The sequence below is a fragment of the Scyliorhinus torazame genome, chromosome 27 (genome assembly GCF_047496885.1).
Source record: "Scyliorhinus torazame isolate Kashiwa2021f chromosome 27, sScyTor2.1, whole genome shotgun sequence".
Lineage (NCBI taxonomy): Eukaryota > Metazoa > Chordata > Chondrichthyes > Carcharhiniformes > Scyliorhinidae > Scyliorhinus > Scyliorhinus torazame.
The window spans coordinates 14604252-14620356 of record NC_092733.1 but is presented as its reverse complement, the minus strand read 5'-3'; the positions used below and the strand labels follow the sequence as shown (position 1 = coordinate 14620356).

Below are 16105 nucleotides of genomic sequence, written 5' to 3'. Positions count from 1 at the left end.
CTTGCAATCTAGCGGGCAGCATGGTAGTACAATGATTAGCACTGTTGCTTCGCAGCTCCAGAGTCCCAGTTCGATTCCCGGCTTGGGTCACGGTCTGTGCGGAGTCTGCACGTTCTCCCCGTGTCTGCGTGGGTTTCCTCCGGGGGCTCCGGTTTCATCCCACAAGTCCCCAAAGACGCGGTTAGGTAATTTGGACATTCTGAATTCTCCCTCTGTGTACGTGAACAGGCGCCGGAATGTGGCGACGAGGGGCTTTTCAAAATAACTTCAATGCAGTGTTAATGACAGCCTACTTGTGACAATAAAGATTATTATTATTAACAATAATCTCAGTTGTGAATGGCTGACCCAAGACTCTGACTCCTGCTACTGAGCTCGCCACTTTTCTTTTTTAAATTAATTTTCATTTGACGTTGTTGCCCATCCCTAATTGCCCTTGAGAAGATGTTGGTGAATCGCTGCAGACCCGGTGTTGTACATACACCCACAGTGCTGTTAGGGAGGGAGTTGACACAGCGACAGTGAAGGAGCAGCAATATATTTGCAAGTCAGGAAGAAGTGACGGATGGAAGCGAATTTCCAAATGATGGCACCCCATGTATCTGCTGGCCTTTTTTTCTAGAGGGCAGTGGTCGTGGGTTTGGAAGGTGCTGCCGAAGGAGCCTTGGCGAGTTGAAATGGTATACGCTGCTGCTATGGTGCAGTGGTGGAGAGAGTGAACATTCATGGAAGGGTTAACAATAAAGCGACTGCTTTATCCTGGATGGTGTTGAGCTTCCGGAGTGTTTTTGGAGTATCGCTCATCCAGGCAAGTAGGGAGTATTTGATCACACTCCTGACATGAGCCTTGTCGATGGTGAACAGGCTTTGGGGAGTCAGGAGGTGAGTTACTCACCGCAGGATTCCCAGCCTCTGACCTGCTCTTGTAGCCACAGTATTTATATGGTTGGGTCCAGTTCAGTTTCTGATCAATGGTAACCCCCAGGATGTTGATATTGGGGGATTCAGTGATGGTAATGCCATTGGATGTCAAGTGTGATGGTTTGATTCTCTCTTATTGGAGATGGTCATTGCCTGGTGCTTGTGAATGTAAGTTGCCACTTGTCAGCCCAAGCCTGGATATTGTCCAGGTCTTGCTGCATTTGCAGGTGGACTGCTTCAGTTTCTGAGGAGTCGCGAATGATGCTGAACATGAACATCCCACTTCTGACCTTATGATGGAAGGGAGATCATTGATGAAGCAGCTGAAGATGGTTGGGCCTAGGACACTGCCCTGAGGAAGACCTGCAGTGATGTCCCGTGACTGAGATGTCTGACCCCCAACAACCACAACCATCCTCCTTTGTGCCAGGTATGACTCCAACCAGTGGAGAGTTTTCCCTTGATTCCCATTGACTCCAGTTTTGCTAGGCTTCCTTGATGCCACACTCGGTCAAATGCTGCCCTGACGACAAGGGCAGTCACTCTCACCTCTGGAGTTCAGCTCTATTGTTCATGTTTGAACTAATACATGGAGCGGAGTGAGCCAGGTGGAACTCAAACTGAGCATCAGTCAATAGTTTTTTTTAAAATGTATTTGTACAATGGGATGTGAGCATCGCTGGCTGGGTCAGCATTTATTGCCCACCCCTGGGGGCATTTAACCAAACTGCTGGTGGTCTGAAGTCATATGTAGGCCAGACCAGGTAAGGATGATAGATTTCCTTCCGGAAAGGACATATTGGATGGGTTTTGCTGACAATCGACAATGGTGTCATGGTCAGCATTAGACATATCATTCCAGATTTTGTATTGAATTCAAATTCCACCATCTGCCCTGGTGGGATTCGAACCAGGGTCTCCAGAGCGTTGCCCTGGGCCTCTGGATTACTAGTCCAGTGACAATACAGTTACGCCTTTGCCTCGCCTTATTGCTAAGTAAGTAAGTGCCGCTTGATAGCACTGAAGATGACCTCTTCCATCACTTCACTGAGAATTGAGTAGCCGGATAGGGCAGCAATTGGCAGGATTGGACTGGTCCTGCTTTTTGTGTACTGGACACACCTGGGCAATTTTCCACATTGCCGGGTAGATGCCAGTGTTGCAGCCGTACTGGAACAGCTTGGCCAGGGGTGCGGCAAGTTCTGGAGCACAAGTCTTCAGTACTATTGCCGAATATTGTCAGGGTCCATAGCCTTTGCAGTATCTTGAAATAATATGGGGGTGAATCGAATTGGCTGAAAACTGGCTTCTATGGTGCTGGGGACTTCGGGAAAAGTCCCAAGACGGATTAGCTGCGTACGCCCAGCAACTTATTTATTTGTGACTGATTTACAGAATCTGCAGTGTTTTGCTTTTGTAGTTAATGTTTCACATAATCCTCAGATTTGGGCAATACGCACCAATTCACGCAGGCCTCTGATTCACTCATTACTTTGGGATGAGTTGGCCTATTTCAGTCAGGGCTATAGTCATAAGAGCTGCAATCAGGTTGACAGCCCTCAGGCTAGGGAGTGGCTAGGTGCCCTCCAACACCTATCCAGTTTTACTTTGTGTTCAACAAAACTAAGTTGCTGCCTTGAAAACACAAATAGGTCGAATTTATCGGCAAAATTTAGGTCAAATTTCTTGGCAAGACTTTTGGGAGCACAGCATCTCGAAACCACTTCTTAGGACAATCAATTTATTCATGGCATAATGTACATACAAAAGTACATGCAGTTGACACACCACTTCAAAAAGTTGGACACCTAGGGTGCGGGAGCTCCGATCACAGCCAATTTCTCTCGGGAGCAACACTATAATTATCCATAGGCAGGAAGCAGGTAGAAAGAGAGAAAGACAACATGTGAAAAGCTTTCGCCAGCTGCAATCCGTCCACATGCTTTTCAAACACAAGTTCGCTGCTGACATCTCCACATTCTAACAAGAATAATCTTTTATTGTCACAAGTAGGCTTACACTGCAATGAAGTTACTGTGAAAATCCCCTGGTCGCCACATTCCGGCGCCTGTTCGGGTACACGGAGGGAGAATTCAGAATGTCCAATTCACCTAACAAGCACGTCCTTCGGAGCACCCGGAGGAAACCCACGCAGACACGGGGGAGAATGTGCAGACTCCACACAGACGGTGACCCAAGCCGGGAATTAAATCTGGGACCCTGGAGCTGTGAAGCAACAGTGCTAACCACTGTGCTACCTCTTGGGGGAGGGGGTTAGCACTCACCTCACAGACTGGTACACAAATTCCAGGCTGACACTCCCAGTGCAGGACTGAAGAAGAATGGTTGGGCTTGCATTTATATAGCGACTTTCATGAACACCAAGTGATTTACCACCAATGAAACAGTCTTGAAGCTTTGATGTACATGGTGGCGAATTTGCCCACAGTGAACTCCGAGAGGCAGCAACATGCTAATGAGCAGGTAATCCATTTTTATTTGTGACACTGATTGAGGAATAAATATTAGCCAGGACACCGGGGATAACTCCCTTTCTCTTCTTCAAAAATAGCGGCATGCGGTCTTTCACAACCACCCGAGTAGATAGATGGGGACTCGGTTTAATATCACGTTGGAAAGGTGTGGCCTCCAATAGTGCAGCACTCCCTCAGTGCGGCACTGAAGTATGAGCCTGGATTTCTGTGCTCAAAGCACGGAGTGGACCTTGAAGCTGGTGATTCAGAGGCAAATGCACTCCCAACTAACTGAGCCTCGTCTGAGTTTGGAATGGGACGTCAAATCAAATCCTGCAATTGTGAAGAACAGCAGGCACTTCGGACAATATTTATCGTTCAAGTAACATCGGCAAAATAGGAAAATCGGGTCATTATCATATCTGCGGGATCCTGCTGTGCACAAATTGGCTGCCATGTTCCTGAACATTTCCAACAGCGACCGCGCTTCAAAAAAACATTTACTGATGTCCAAAAGTTGTGAAAGGTGCTAAAGAAAGGTACGGTTTTCCTCATTCTCTCACCATACTCTGCTTAACTCCGACACTCCATGAGCTTTCCCAGACTCCAGGTTTACCAGACTGACAGCCGGGCATCCCTGTCAGGCTAACACCGTGACACGAACCAGGGCCTAATGGTTTGGTGAGAGTGAGGGCTGAAAGAAAGCAGCAGAAACAGTGCGGAAACCGCACCCACGGGCGGCATTGTGGCTAGCACTGCTGCCAGACAGCGCCAGGGACACTGGTTAGCACTGCTGCCCCACAGCGCCAGGGGCCCGGGTTAGCACTGCTGCCCCACAGCGCCAGGGGCCCGGGTTAGCACTGCTGCCCCACAGCGCCAGGGACACGGTTAGCACTACTGCCCGACAGCGCCAGGCACCCGGGTTAGCTCTACTGCCCCACAGCGCCAGGCACCCGGGTTAACACTATTGCCCGACAGCGCCAGGGACACGGGTTAGCACAGCTGCCCCACAGCGCCAGGGACACGGGTTAGCACAGCTGCCCCACAGCGCCAGGGACACGGGTTAGCACTGCTGCCCCACAGCGCCAGGGACACGGGTTAGCACTGCTGCCCCACAGCACCATGGACCCGGGTTAGCACTGCTGACCCACAGTGCCAGCGACCCGAGTTAGCACTCCCTTCCCATTTAACCCCCCCCCCCACTCCCGTCCCCTTTAACCCCCCCCACTCCCGTCCCCTTTAACCCCCCCGTCCCACTCCCGTCCCCTTTACCCCTCCCCACTCCCGTCCCCTTTACCCCTCCCCACTCCCGTCCCCTTTAACCCCCCCCCCACCACTCCCGTCCCCTTTAACCCCCCCGCCCCACTCCCGTCCCCTTTACCCCTCCCCACTCCCGTCCCCTTTAACCCCCCTCCCGTCCCCTTTAACCCCCCTCCCGTCCCCTTTAACCCCCCCCCCCCCACACCACTCCCGTCCCCTTTAACCGTCCCCTCACACTCCCGTCCCCTTTAACCGTCCCCTCACACTCCCGTCCCCCTTTAACCGTCCCCTCACACTCCCGTCCCCCTTTAACCGCCCCCTCACACTCCCGTCCCCCTTTAACCATCCCCCCACTCTCCCGTCCCCCTTTAACCCCCCCCGCCCACTCTCCCGTCCCCCTTTAACCCCCCCCACAATCCCGTCCCCCTTTAACCCCCCCCCCACAATCCCGTCCCCCTTAACCCCCCCCCCACAATCCTGTCCCCCTTAACCCCCCCCCCCCACAATTCCGTCCCCCTTAACCCCCCCTCCACACTCCCGCCCCCTTAACCCCCCCTCCACACTCCCGTCCCCCTTTACCCCACCCCCACTCCTCTCCCCTTTACCCCACCCCCACTCCTTTCCCCTTTACCCCACCCCCACTCCTCTCCCCTTTACCCCACCCCCACTCCTCTCCCCTTTACCCCACCCCCACTCCTCTCCCCTTTACCCCACCCCCACTCCTCTCCCCTTTACCCCACCCCCACTCCTCTCCCCTTTACCCCACCCCCACTCCTCTCCCCTTTCCCACACCCCCACTCCTCTCCCCTTTCCCACACCCCCACTCCTCTCCCCTTTACCCCACCCCCACTCCTCTCCCCTTTACCCCACCCCCACTCCTCTCCCCTTTACCCCACCCCCACTCCTCTCCCCTTTACCCCACCCCCACTCCTCTCCCCTTTACCCCACCCCCACTCCTCTCCCCTTTACCCCACCCCCACTCCTCTCCCCTTTCCCACACCCCCACTCCTCTCCCCTTTACCCCACCCCACTCCTCTCCCCTTTACCCCACCCCCACTCCTCTCCCCTTTACCCCACCCCCACTCCTCTCCCCTTTACCCCACCCCCACTCCTCTCCCCTTTACCCCACCCCCACTCCTCTCCCCTTTACCCCACCCCCACTCCTCTCCCCTTTACCCCACCCCCACTCCTCTCCCCTTTACCCCACCCCCACTCCTCTCCCCTTTACCCCACCCCCACTCCTCTCCCCTTTACCCCACCCCCTCCCCTCTCCCCTTTACCCCACCCCCTCCCCTCTCCCCTTTACCCCACCCCCTCCCCTCTCCCCTTTACCCCACCCCCTCCCCTCTCCCCTTTACCCCACCCCCTCCCCTCTCCCCTTTACCCCACCCCCTCCCCTCCCCTCCCCTCTCCCCTTTACCCCACCCCCTCCCCTCTCCCCTTTACCCCACCCCCTCCCCTCTCCCCTTTACCCCACCCCCTCCCCTTTACCCCACCCCCTCCCCTCTCCCCTTTACCCCACCCCCTCCCCTCCCCTCTCCCCTTTACCCCACCCCCTCCCCTCTCCCCTTTACCCCACCCCCTCCCCTCTACCCCACCCCCTCCCCTCTACCCCACCCCCTCCCCTCCCCTCTCCCCTACCCCCTCCCCTCCCCTCTCCCCTTTACCCCACCCCCTCCACCCCACCCCCTCCCCTCTTCCCTTTACCCCACCCCCTCCCCTCTCCCCTTTACCCCACCCCCTCCCCTCCCCTCCCCTCTCCCCTTTACCCCACCCCCTCCCCTCCCCTCTCCCCTTTACCCCACCCCCTCCCCTTTACCCCACCCCCTCCCCTTTACCCCCCCCTCCTGTCCCCTTTACCCCCCCTCCTGTCCCCTTTACCCCCCCCTCCTGTCCCCTTTACCCCCCCCTCCTGTCCCCTTTACCCCCCCTCCTGTCCCCTTTACCCCCCCCTCCTGTCCCCTTTACCCCCCCCTCCTGTCCCCTTTACCCCCCCCTCCTGTCCCCTTTACCCCCCCCTCCTGTCCCCTTTACCCCCCCTCCTGTCCCCTTTACCCCCCCTCCTGTCCCCTTTACCCCCCCCTCCTGTCCCCTTTACCCCCCCCTCCTGTCCCCTTTACCCCCCCCTCCTGTCCCCTTTACCCCCCCCTCCTGTCCCCTTTACCCCCCCTCCTGTCCCCTTTACCCCCCCTCCTGTCCCCTTTACCCCCCCCTCCTGTCCCCTTTACCCCCCCCTCCTGTCCCCTTTACCCCCCCCCCTCCTGTCCCCTTTACCCCCCCCCTGTCCCCTTTACCCCCCCCCTGTCCCCTTTACCCCCCCCCCTGTCCCCTTTACCCCCCCCCCTGTCCCCTTTACCCCCCCCCCTCCTGTCCCCTTTACCCCCCCCCCTCCTGTCCCCTTTACCCCCCCCTCCTGTCCCCTTTACCCCCCCCTCCTGTCCCCTTTACCCCCCCCTCCTGTCCCCTTTAACCCCCCCCTCCTGTCCCCTTTAACCCCCCCCTCCTGTCCCCTTTACCCCCCCCCACTCCTGTCCCCTTTACCCCCCCCCCACTCCTGTCCCCTTTACCCCCCCCCCACTCCTGTCCCCTTTACCCCCCCCCACTCCTGTCCCCTTTACCCCCCCCCCACTGTCCCCTTTACCCCCCCCACCTGTCCCCTTTACCCCCCCACCTGTCCCCTTTACCCCCCCACCTGTCCCCTTTACCCCCCCACCTGTCCCCTTTACCCCCCCCACTCCTGTCCCCTTTACCCCCCCCCCACCTGTCCCCTTTACCCCCCCCACCCACCTGTCCCCTTTAACCCCCCCCACCCACCTGTCCCCTTTAACCCCCCCCTCCTGTCCCCTTTACCCCCCCCTCCTGTCCCCTTTACCCCCCCCTCCTGTCCCCTTTACCCCCCCCTCCTGTCCCCTTTACCCCCCCCCCCCACTCCTGTCCCCTTTACCCCCCCCCACTCCCCTTTACCCCCCCCACTCCCCTTTACCCCCCCCTCCTGTCCCCTTTACCCCCCCCCACCTGTCCCCTTTACCCCCCCCCCACCTGTCCCCTTTACCCCCCCCACTCCTGTCCCCTTTACCCCCCCCACTCCTGTCCCCTTTACCCCCCCCACCTGTCCCCTTTACCCCCCCCCCCCACCTGTCCCCTTTACCCCCCCCACTCCTGTCCCCTTTACCCCCCCCACTCCTGTCCCCTTTAACTACCCCTCCTGACAGGTTAATAAGAACATGGGGTGCAGCCTCTCCCCACACACACTTTCTTGCTCCCAATCTCCAAGTTGCTTTTATTTTGAAAACTTTTGGTTCAAAAATTGTCGCTTTTAGGGGGTGACCAGTGTCCCCCCCGCCCCAGAGTGTCCCCCCCAGTCTGTGCCCCACCCCTCCAGACTGGACAGGACACCGGAGAGTCAGCCTGACCCTGGGGGACAGAGTCAGATGAAACCCTGCATCACAGACAAGGTGTGACTGCTGCTCAGGCTAACAGCTGCTGGCGAATTTTACACGTTGCCGAAACATCCCTACAGCTTTGGGAAACGAGCAAGGCGGAGTTGCAGCATTCACACAGGAAGCAGGACAGGCAGCCCCCCAAAGTGTCGCTGCTGCAACTTGAGTTTCTGGAGGTGAAAAATGCCAGAAACGTTGAAGGGACTGGAATCGATGGTGTAAGGACGCCAGCGAAGATCCACTTTAGAAATACAAAATGTCATTTACAGCAGCCCGATTGATATTATTTAGCAAGAAATAGATTGAGCAAAAATGGAAACTTTGGGTATTTCCAACGTGTGTCTTAACATCTGATACATTTAGTATAAATGCACCTTAATCCCTGTTAAACATTTGCCATTATCCCAACTCCTTGCCTAATGCTGCATTGCAATTCAGATTGAACTAAATAAATAATTTCCACATTTAAAATTGCAGATGAACTTTATAAAGAGGGGGTTGTTGCCTATTTAGGGACCCCGGTGTTTATAAAGCTCGGAGTTTTCTTACCTCCCTCTCTCCCTCTGTCTGTCTATGAGCTGGTAATTGACTCTCTTGTTCTCCTTCCCACCCGGATCTGCACACACAGGGAAGGTGTGACTGATTTAACAGCAGACCTCAGCAATCAACTCCCCACATCATCCACCCAAAAACACACACCAGCCACTCACAGATCAATCGATAGAGGAACACAGCAGGGAGGGCAGCAGATCGTGCTCATTCGCAGAACATGGATCAGAAATAAACAGGAATGCTTGTCTGCCTTCAATCCCATAAAAATTCGAATTCCATCCACAACCCAACCTCACTCCTTAACCTCTCTCTCCCCCTCCCCACTCTTTTGCACTAGGGGTCCTCAATATCTCAGTGCCCAAGGTTATCATGAATCATGGAACCCCTACACTGCAGGAGGCCTTTCGGCCCATCGAGTCTGCACTGACCCTCTGACAGAGCACCCCAACCCCCTAACCCGCACATGTTTGGACTGTGGGAGGAAACCGGAGTGCCCGGAGGAAACCCACACAGACACGGGGGGGGGGGCGGGGGGAGAGCGTGCAAACTCCACACAAGTCACCCGAGGTCAGAATCGAACCCGGGTCCCTGGGGCTGTGAGGGAGCCTTGTACCCTGGCCATTGGGGTAAAGGTGCTGCACAAAGGCAAGTTGTTGTAGTCTAGGTGAAATCTGGTGCGGTAAACTCCCACTCCTGCAGTGTTGCCAGGTCGATGCTCTCAAACTCCAGCAAGTGTGGCAACAACCAATTAGCGAAAATGACCAGGAGCAGTAAGGAATGTAGAAGAGGGCGAGGTGGAACAATCTATATTTTTTTAACTTGCAGTTTTGAGAGCCCTGAAATCATGCCTAATTCTGCAGGCACTTGGAAAAGGTTGCCCTGGTTACCTGGGGATCAGATGTGGCATGAGCTATTTGCAATGGAAAGCAGTGCCTGTACATAGCATCATTTCTACTCAATCTAGGGAGTGTCTACATGCGTAGACCCCTCCCCACCACCCACCACCACACACACTCTGGCTGTTTTACAGAGCTGGTGACATCAGCCTAGATAGAGGGATATAGATTTCACAGTGCAGAAGGAGGCCATTCAGCCCATCGAGTCTGCACCGACCCTCTGAAAGGGCACCATTTATAGGCCCACTCCCCCCGCCACCCCTCCTGACGTACACATCCTTGCACTGAGGAAACCAGAGCACCCGGAGGAAACCCACACAGACACGGGGAGAACGTGCAGACTCCACACAGTCACCCGAGGCCAGAATCGAACCCGGGTCCCTGGCACTGCAAGGCAGCAGTGCTAACCACCGTGCCGCCCCAACATTTTTACAAAGTACCTTTGACTGTCAGCCAGAACCTCGCTAAAAACCTTTCTCCTTTTCCAAACCTTTGCTCCAGGTTTAAATTATCGCGGGGCAACGTCATGGAGGTTTGCCCCATGCGGAATTGTTCCCAGTCTTCCTCGACAGTCGCGCTCTGAACAGGCAGCCTTGTGAATCCTGCCGTACAAGGAGGACAATCAGCCCATCGTGTCTGAAAAACCTCGCCACCATTGGACAAGAGTATTGAAAGTCAAAGAGATCTAGGAGTACAGGTCCACAGGTCATTGAAAGGGGCAACACAGGTGGAGAAGGTAGTCAAGAAGGCATACGGCATGCTTGCCTTCATTGGCCGGGGCATTGAGTATAAGAATTGGCAAGTCATGTTGCAGCTGTATAGAACCTTAGTTAGGCCACACTTGGAGTATAGTGTTCAATTCTGGTCGCCACACTACCAGAAGGATGTGGAGGCTTTAGAGAGGGTGCAGAAGAGATTTACCAGAATGTTGCCTGGTATGGAGGGCATAAGCTATGAGGAGCGATTGAATAAACTCGGTTTGTTCTCACTGGAACGAAGGAGGTTGAGGGGGCGACCTGATAGAGGTATACAAAATTATGAGGGGCATAGACAGAGTGGATAGTCAGAGGCTTTTCCCCAGGGTAGAGGGGTCAATTACTAGGGGGCATAGGTTTAAGGTGAGAGGGGCAAGGTTTAGAGTAGATGTACGAGGCAAGTTTTTTACGCAGAGGGTAGTGGGTGCCTGGAACTCGCTACCGGATGAGGTAGTGGAAGCAGGGACGATAGGGACATTTAAGGGGCATCTTGACAAATATATGAATAGGATGGGAATAGAAGGATACGGACCCAGGAAGTGTAGAAGATTGTAGTTTAGTCGGGCAGTATGGTCGGCACGGGCTTGGAGGGCCGAAGGGCCTGTTCCTGTGCTGTACATTTCTTTGTTCTTTGTTGTTCTTTGACACAACTTCGCTCCGACACTGAGTCCATCACTTGAGTTCCGAAAGGAGTCAGACTGGACCCACAATGTTAACTCTTGTTTCTCTCTCCCTCCACAGACGTTGCCGACCCGTTGGGTTTTTTCCAGCACTGTTTTTTATTTCAGCTCTCTCACATTGGAAATATTCTAATTCAGTTCTAGCCATCACGAGGGTTGGATGAGGTAGAGGCCCTCATGCGCAATATACCCCTCCCCCTCCAACACCCCCACCCCCCCTCCTGATGCTAACCTCAGTTCAGCTTCGGACAAGCTTGATTTTCCACCTTTTGCATTATCTGACATTAACCCCAGGCCCCCTCGGGTGGATGTATCAAGATCCCCCGGCCACGATTTTGGCGATGGCCACGGGGGGGGGGTGGGGGGGGGTCTCCCCTCCCCCCCCCCCCCCCACTGCCCTGGCTGTTTGGGCGAGCCTGCTGTGCGCAAATTGGCTCCTGATCTTTCCTGCGTGAGAACACGGACTACAATTTGCAACTATCACAAGCGTTGCCAGGCCTGAGGTCACATGGGCCTCTGTGCAAATGCAAGTCACAAAAAGGAACAGGTTGTTGTGGTGTTCTTTGTGTTGCTTATTTCAGGGTGTTTGGCGTAGTGTTCACAAAGACCACAAAATAGCATTAACTTAAACAAAGCTATGATTTTATTTACACTACTAACTTGGATTCATCACGTAGTCCTTAAGTATACACAATTGATCAATAATATCTAACTACACTCATCTATTGCTAATCTCACTACTGGTTTAAACTATGATCAAACCTCACTTGCACTATCTGCTCTTCCGACCTTCTCTCGCTATCTCCAGCATACACTCCTCCCCTAAGGTCTGGCAGCACTGCCTTATATAGTTGTAACTGTAGCTCCCTCTAGTGGCTTCTCGCGACACTACATTAACCCTTGCAATGCTGATTGTTGTGATAACACCACAGTTGTGTACTCGAAAAGGAATATGTTGCAGATTTATGGGGTAGAGCAGGGGAGTCCAGACTAATTGAAAGGGCTGGCAGACACAATGGGCCGAATGGGCTCCCACTTTCTAAAATTCAAAATTCCATACTGGACTCGAAATGTTTCCTCGGTTTCTCTGTCCAAAGATGCAGCCAGAGCCGCTGAGCTTTTCCAGCATTTTTTGTTCTCTTTTCGAATCTCCAGAACCCCCAGGTATTTTGCTTGTATGAATTTCTCAGGATGCTTTTAAAATAGTTCATAAAATGCAACATTTTTTTTTCTTCAGAAATGCAAAGGATGGACTGCTCCTAAATATCATGTTTAAGTCAACTATTATTGCCGATTATTGAATTATTATTGCCACCACTGGTTAGCATCGCTGAATTGGTCGTTGAAGGAGTGTGGTGAAGGGAGCTGCCCTGTTAAAGCAACAGCACCACCTGCTGAGTGAAAATGGGAACTGCTGCAACCGTCAGCTGGAGATGGGCTTTATTTAGATGGTCCCATGCCATCACTTTAAGGCTGAGAATGACACGAAGGAAGTGCTTTTCAAACTTTTTTCCCCGGGGCCCACTTCTACCAACCGGCCGACCATTTTCGCTGACCTTGAATGCTCATGCTCTCTCTTGCTTTGTCATTCAATGTAACATTTCTGCTAAGGACTTCCGCTGATGATTTAAGTTCACGCTGCATCCTTTGAAAAAAGAGGTGTGCCCTCAAACTCACCATGCTTAGTTTTTTCATATGACTTTGTAATGTTGATGGTTTTAACCTATCTTTGACAGTATTTCCCTGCATTTAACACACTTGGGCTTTGCATCCTGACTTGTGTTGGCACAATTAACAAAGCCATAGTGCAAGAAATCATCTTTACACTACTTTGTTCCTGATTTCAGTTTTTTCTTTGTTTAAAACATTCCATCTTCAGTTCTTCACAGTCCTGTTGCTTGCTTGCTCTTCCAGGCCTCTTCCTAATCAAAACTGTTCAGTGGTCAAGAAACACGGACTCCACTTGACTGATAATTGTGTCACTGTGGCCAATAGGTGCTCTCCAGGCCACACAAGGATGTCCCCCTCCCCGCCAGCGAATCGCTGGGTTAGTTGGCCTTCTCTAACAACCGGGCAGCATCTAGCTGTCAACACTCCGGCGCTCTGACACTCACAGAATAGGTATAGCACAAGAGGCCATTCAGTCCATCCAGCCTGTGCTGGATCAATTCAGCTGGTCGCACTCCCTGGTTCTTCTCCTGCCCCCCATTTGTCTTTCTCCAAGTGCTTATCCAATTTCCTCCTGAATGCCTCGATTGATCCTACCCTCCACCGCGCACTCCGACAGTGCATTCCAGACCCTAACCACATGCTGCATGAAAATATTTTTCCTCTCGTTGCCTTTGGCTCTTTCCCCAATCGTTTTAAATCTGTGTCGCCTGGTTCTTGACCCTTGTTCTCCCCATTTACTCTGTTGTGAAACATCTCCATCAAACCTCCTCTCAACCTTCCCTTCTCCGAGGAGAAAGACCTCGATTGTCGAACTATTCTCACCCTCAGGCGCTCATTCACTCACCTGCAGGCACCAAGGCAGACATTACATCAACTGACTTAAGCCAAAATGTCCCTGAGGGCTAAGACGCTGGGTTTCGTCTCCATGGAGGCATGGGTTCGAATCCCACTGCTGCGGGAATTTCAGGCGTTCAATCTTGTCGGGACAGGGGAACTGCTGTAAGTCACGATGCTTGTTTGGAAAGCAAATACAGACCCAATTGGCCAAAATGACCATCTCTGCACCTTATCAATTCTGTGATATTCGAAAGGAAAGCAGACAACAGAGAGATTTAAGGACTCCAGCTTTAATGTGATGAAAAACATCCCCTTCAGGGTGAAACAATTCAACGCTTCACCCAAACCACCGACTCCAATGCAACAATTATTCTCTTTATTTTTGGCATCAGGCTTTACAAGATTCCTGTGTTTAATCTACAGACCTTCATAAAGTATTGGACTGCTGGACGATCACACAACGTGCATTCACAGGAAGAGAGTAAAGGTTACACCAAAGGCTTTTCCCGCATAGAAACCACCCGCCCACCCTCCGAAAATAAATCGGCTACTTGTTAAAGTGACAGGATCATAGTCTCAGCCTGCAGCGCAGGACTGCGAGCTCTAACCCGACTGTGTGAGACGCGCACAGCGCAGACAGTTCGGAGAGCTCCGGGTTTTACCGCTGTTGAAATTATTCCCCCTCCTTCGCTGAAAGGTTCAGGTTTACCCAGGTGGGCAACACACGTCTCAGGGCTGTCGGTAATCCGAGGGAGACAAGATCTCGTAGGCGGAACCGGTGAATGGCACTTTGGTGAATGGTCGGGAGAGGTTTGACGAACACGGGGCGGGATTCACCGTTCTCCGACGCCGATTTCGTAATCGGTGATCGGGCGGAGATTCCCTTTTGACGCCGAAATCGGGGGCCGGCGCCTGTTTGACGCAGGTTTCGTATGCTCCGCCCCCTCCGAAACGGCGCCATTGCTTTGCGCGCCGCAGGAACCTGAAGGCTCTCCCCTGATGCTCCGCCCCCAATGGGCCGAGTTCCCGACCGCGCGGTTGACGTCTGGTCTCAGAGGTCGGGAACCCGGCGTGGCGGCTGTGGACTGTGTCCAGCGGGCGGGAGACGTGTTTGCCGAAAGGGACATGGCATCGTTCCTTTAAAACGCAATCTTCACGTTCTTGCCCCACCCATTATTGCAACGGGCAACTTCTTGGAGTAAAGCACCCACCCCGTCAACCCCTCTCCTAAGTAGGAATCATTTCACCTGAGAGAGAGTGCATTTCAGAGGTGCGGGGGGAGGAGGGGAGGGGTCAGGAAGGATACAGTGGAAGGCCAAAGCAATCCCTGAGAGTAAGACTTCAGTTTGCAAAGAAATACGGACGGTCAGTGTATTGCTGTCGCAGTGCGAGCCAGCAGCCACCGGATGGTGCTGTTGCCACACTCTGCAGTTGAATGGGTTGTTGGAGGCAGGGCATGTCTGTGTCTCTGTAATCAATAACAGAGTGACGACATTAACAGTTCTGACAGTGACACAACAAATAGAGTAAAGTTAAACCTCAGCAACAATCTTCTAATCATGGTTAGCACTGCTGCCTCACAGCTCCAGGGTCCCAGGTTCGATTCCCGGCTTGGGTCACTGTCTGTGCGGAGTCTGTACGTCCTCCCCGTGTGTGCGTGGGTTTCCTCGGGGTGCTCCGGTTTCCTCCAAAAGTCCCAAGGTGTGCAGGTTAGGTGGATTTGCCATGCTAAATTGCCCTTAGTGTCCAAAGGGTTAGGTGGGGTTACTGGAGGATAGGTTGGAGGTGTGGGTTTAAGTAGGGTGCTCTTTCCAAGGGCCGGTGCAGACTCGATGGGCCGAATGGGCTCATTCTGCACTGTAAATTCTATGATTCTATGACTGTGGAGTCTTTTGCACCCACTTCATAGAATCCCTACAGTGCGGAGTCCCTACTGTGCCATTCGCCCCATCGAATCTGCACCGACCCTCTGAAAGAACACTCTACCTAGACTCACTCCCCCCCCCCCCCCATCCCAGTAACCCCACCTAACCCTTGGACACTAAGGGGCAATTTATCATGGCCAATCCACCTAACCTGCACATCTTTGGACTGTGGGGGGAAACCGGAGCACCCGGAGGAAACCCACGCAGACACGGGGAGAACGTGCAGACTCCGCACAGACAGCGACCCAGCGGGGAATCGAACCAGGGACCCTGGCACTGTGGGGCAGCAGTGCTAACCACTGTGCCTATCTCCGCGCCCCCCCCCCCCTCCCCCCCCACCCCCGGTGGTAAAATTACCCGGTCAAAAGGGCCTCAGTTTCATGCTTCATCTGAAAGGGCGGCCCTCCAACAGGGTCGCACTCCCTTGGCCCTGGGCTGGAATGCCAGCATGGATTTTCCCGCTCAAGTCTTTTGAGGGGGGGGGGGCTGGAACCCATAACCATTCAACTGAGGGGCAGGAGTGCTGCCCGCTGAGCACTGCCTGACACGTGGCCCGCTTGGTTATATCCCCTCCGTGGAGTCGGGGAGATGTGAAGGGCTCAGCGTTCCCGAAACCTGGACGGATGAAAAAGAAATCGGCTCCGATTTCTGCTCCACTGGCATCGGGAACGTACGTCTTCCTGGGCTGCCCGCT

General features: G+C 53.7%; 1 protein-coding gene and 1 long non-coding RNA gene across 2 annotated transcripts in view; one reads left to right on the top strand and one right to left on the bottom strand.

Moving 5' to 3' along the window:
* rab3da (RAB3D, member RAS oncogene family, a) overlaps positions 1-8764 on the bottom strand; it is a 72423-nt gene extending 63659 nt beyond the window's left edge. Inside the window, exon 1 of the mRNA XM_072490981.1 lies at positions 8645-8764. The gene's annotated coding sequence lies outside the window, so the exon portion shown is untranslated. The remainder of the gene's footprint in view (positions 1-8644) is intronic.
* The window catches only part of LOC140403225 (uncharacterized), a 58058-nt gene that overhangs the window by 27210 nt on the left and 14743 nt on the right, over positions 1-16105 (top strand). The window lies entirely within an intron of this gene.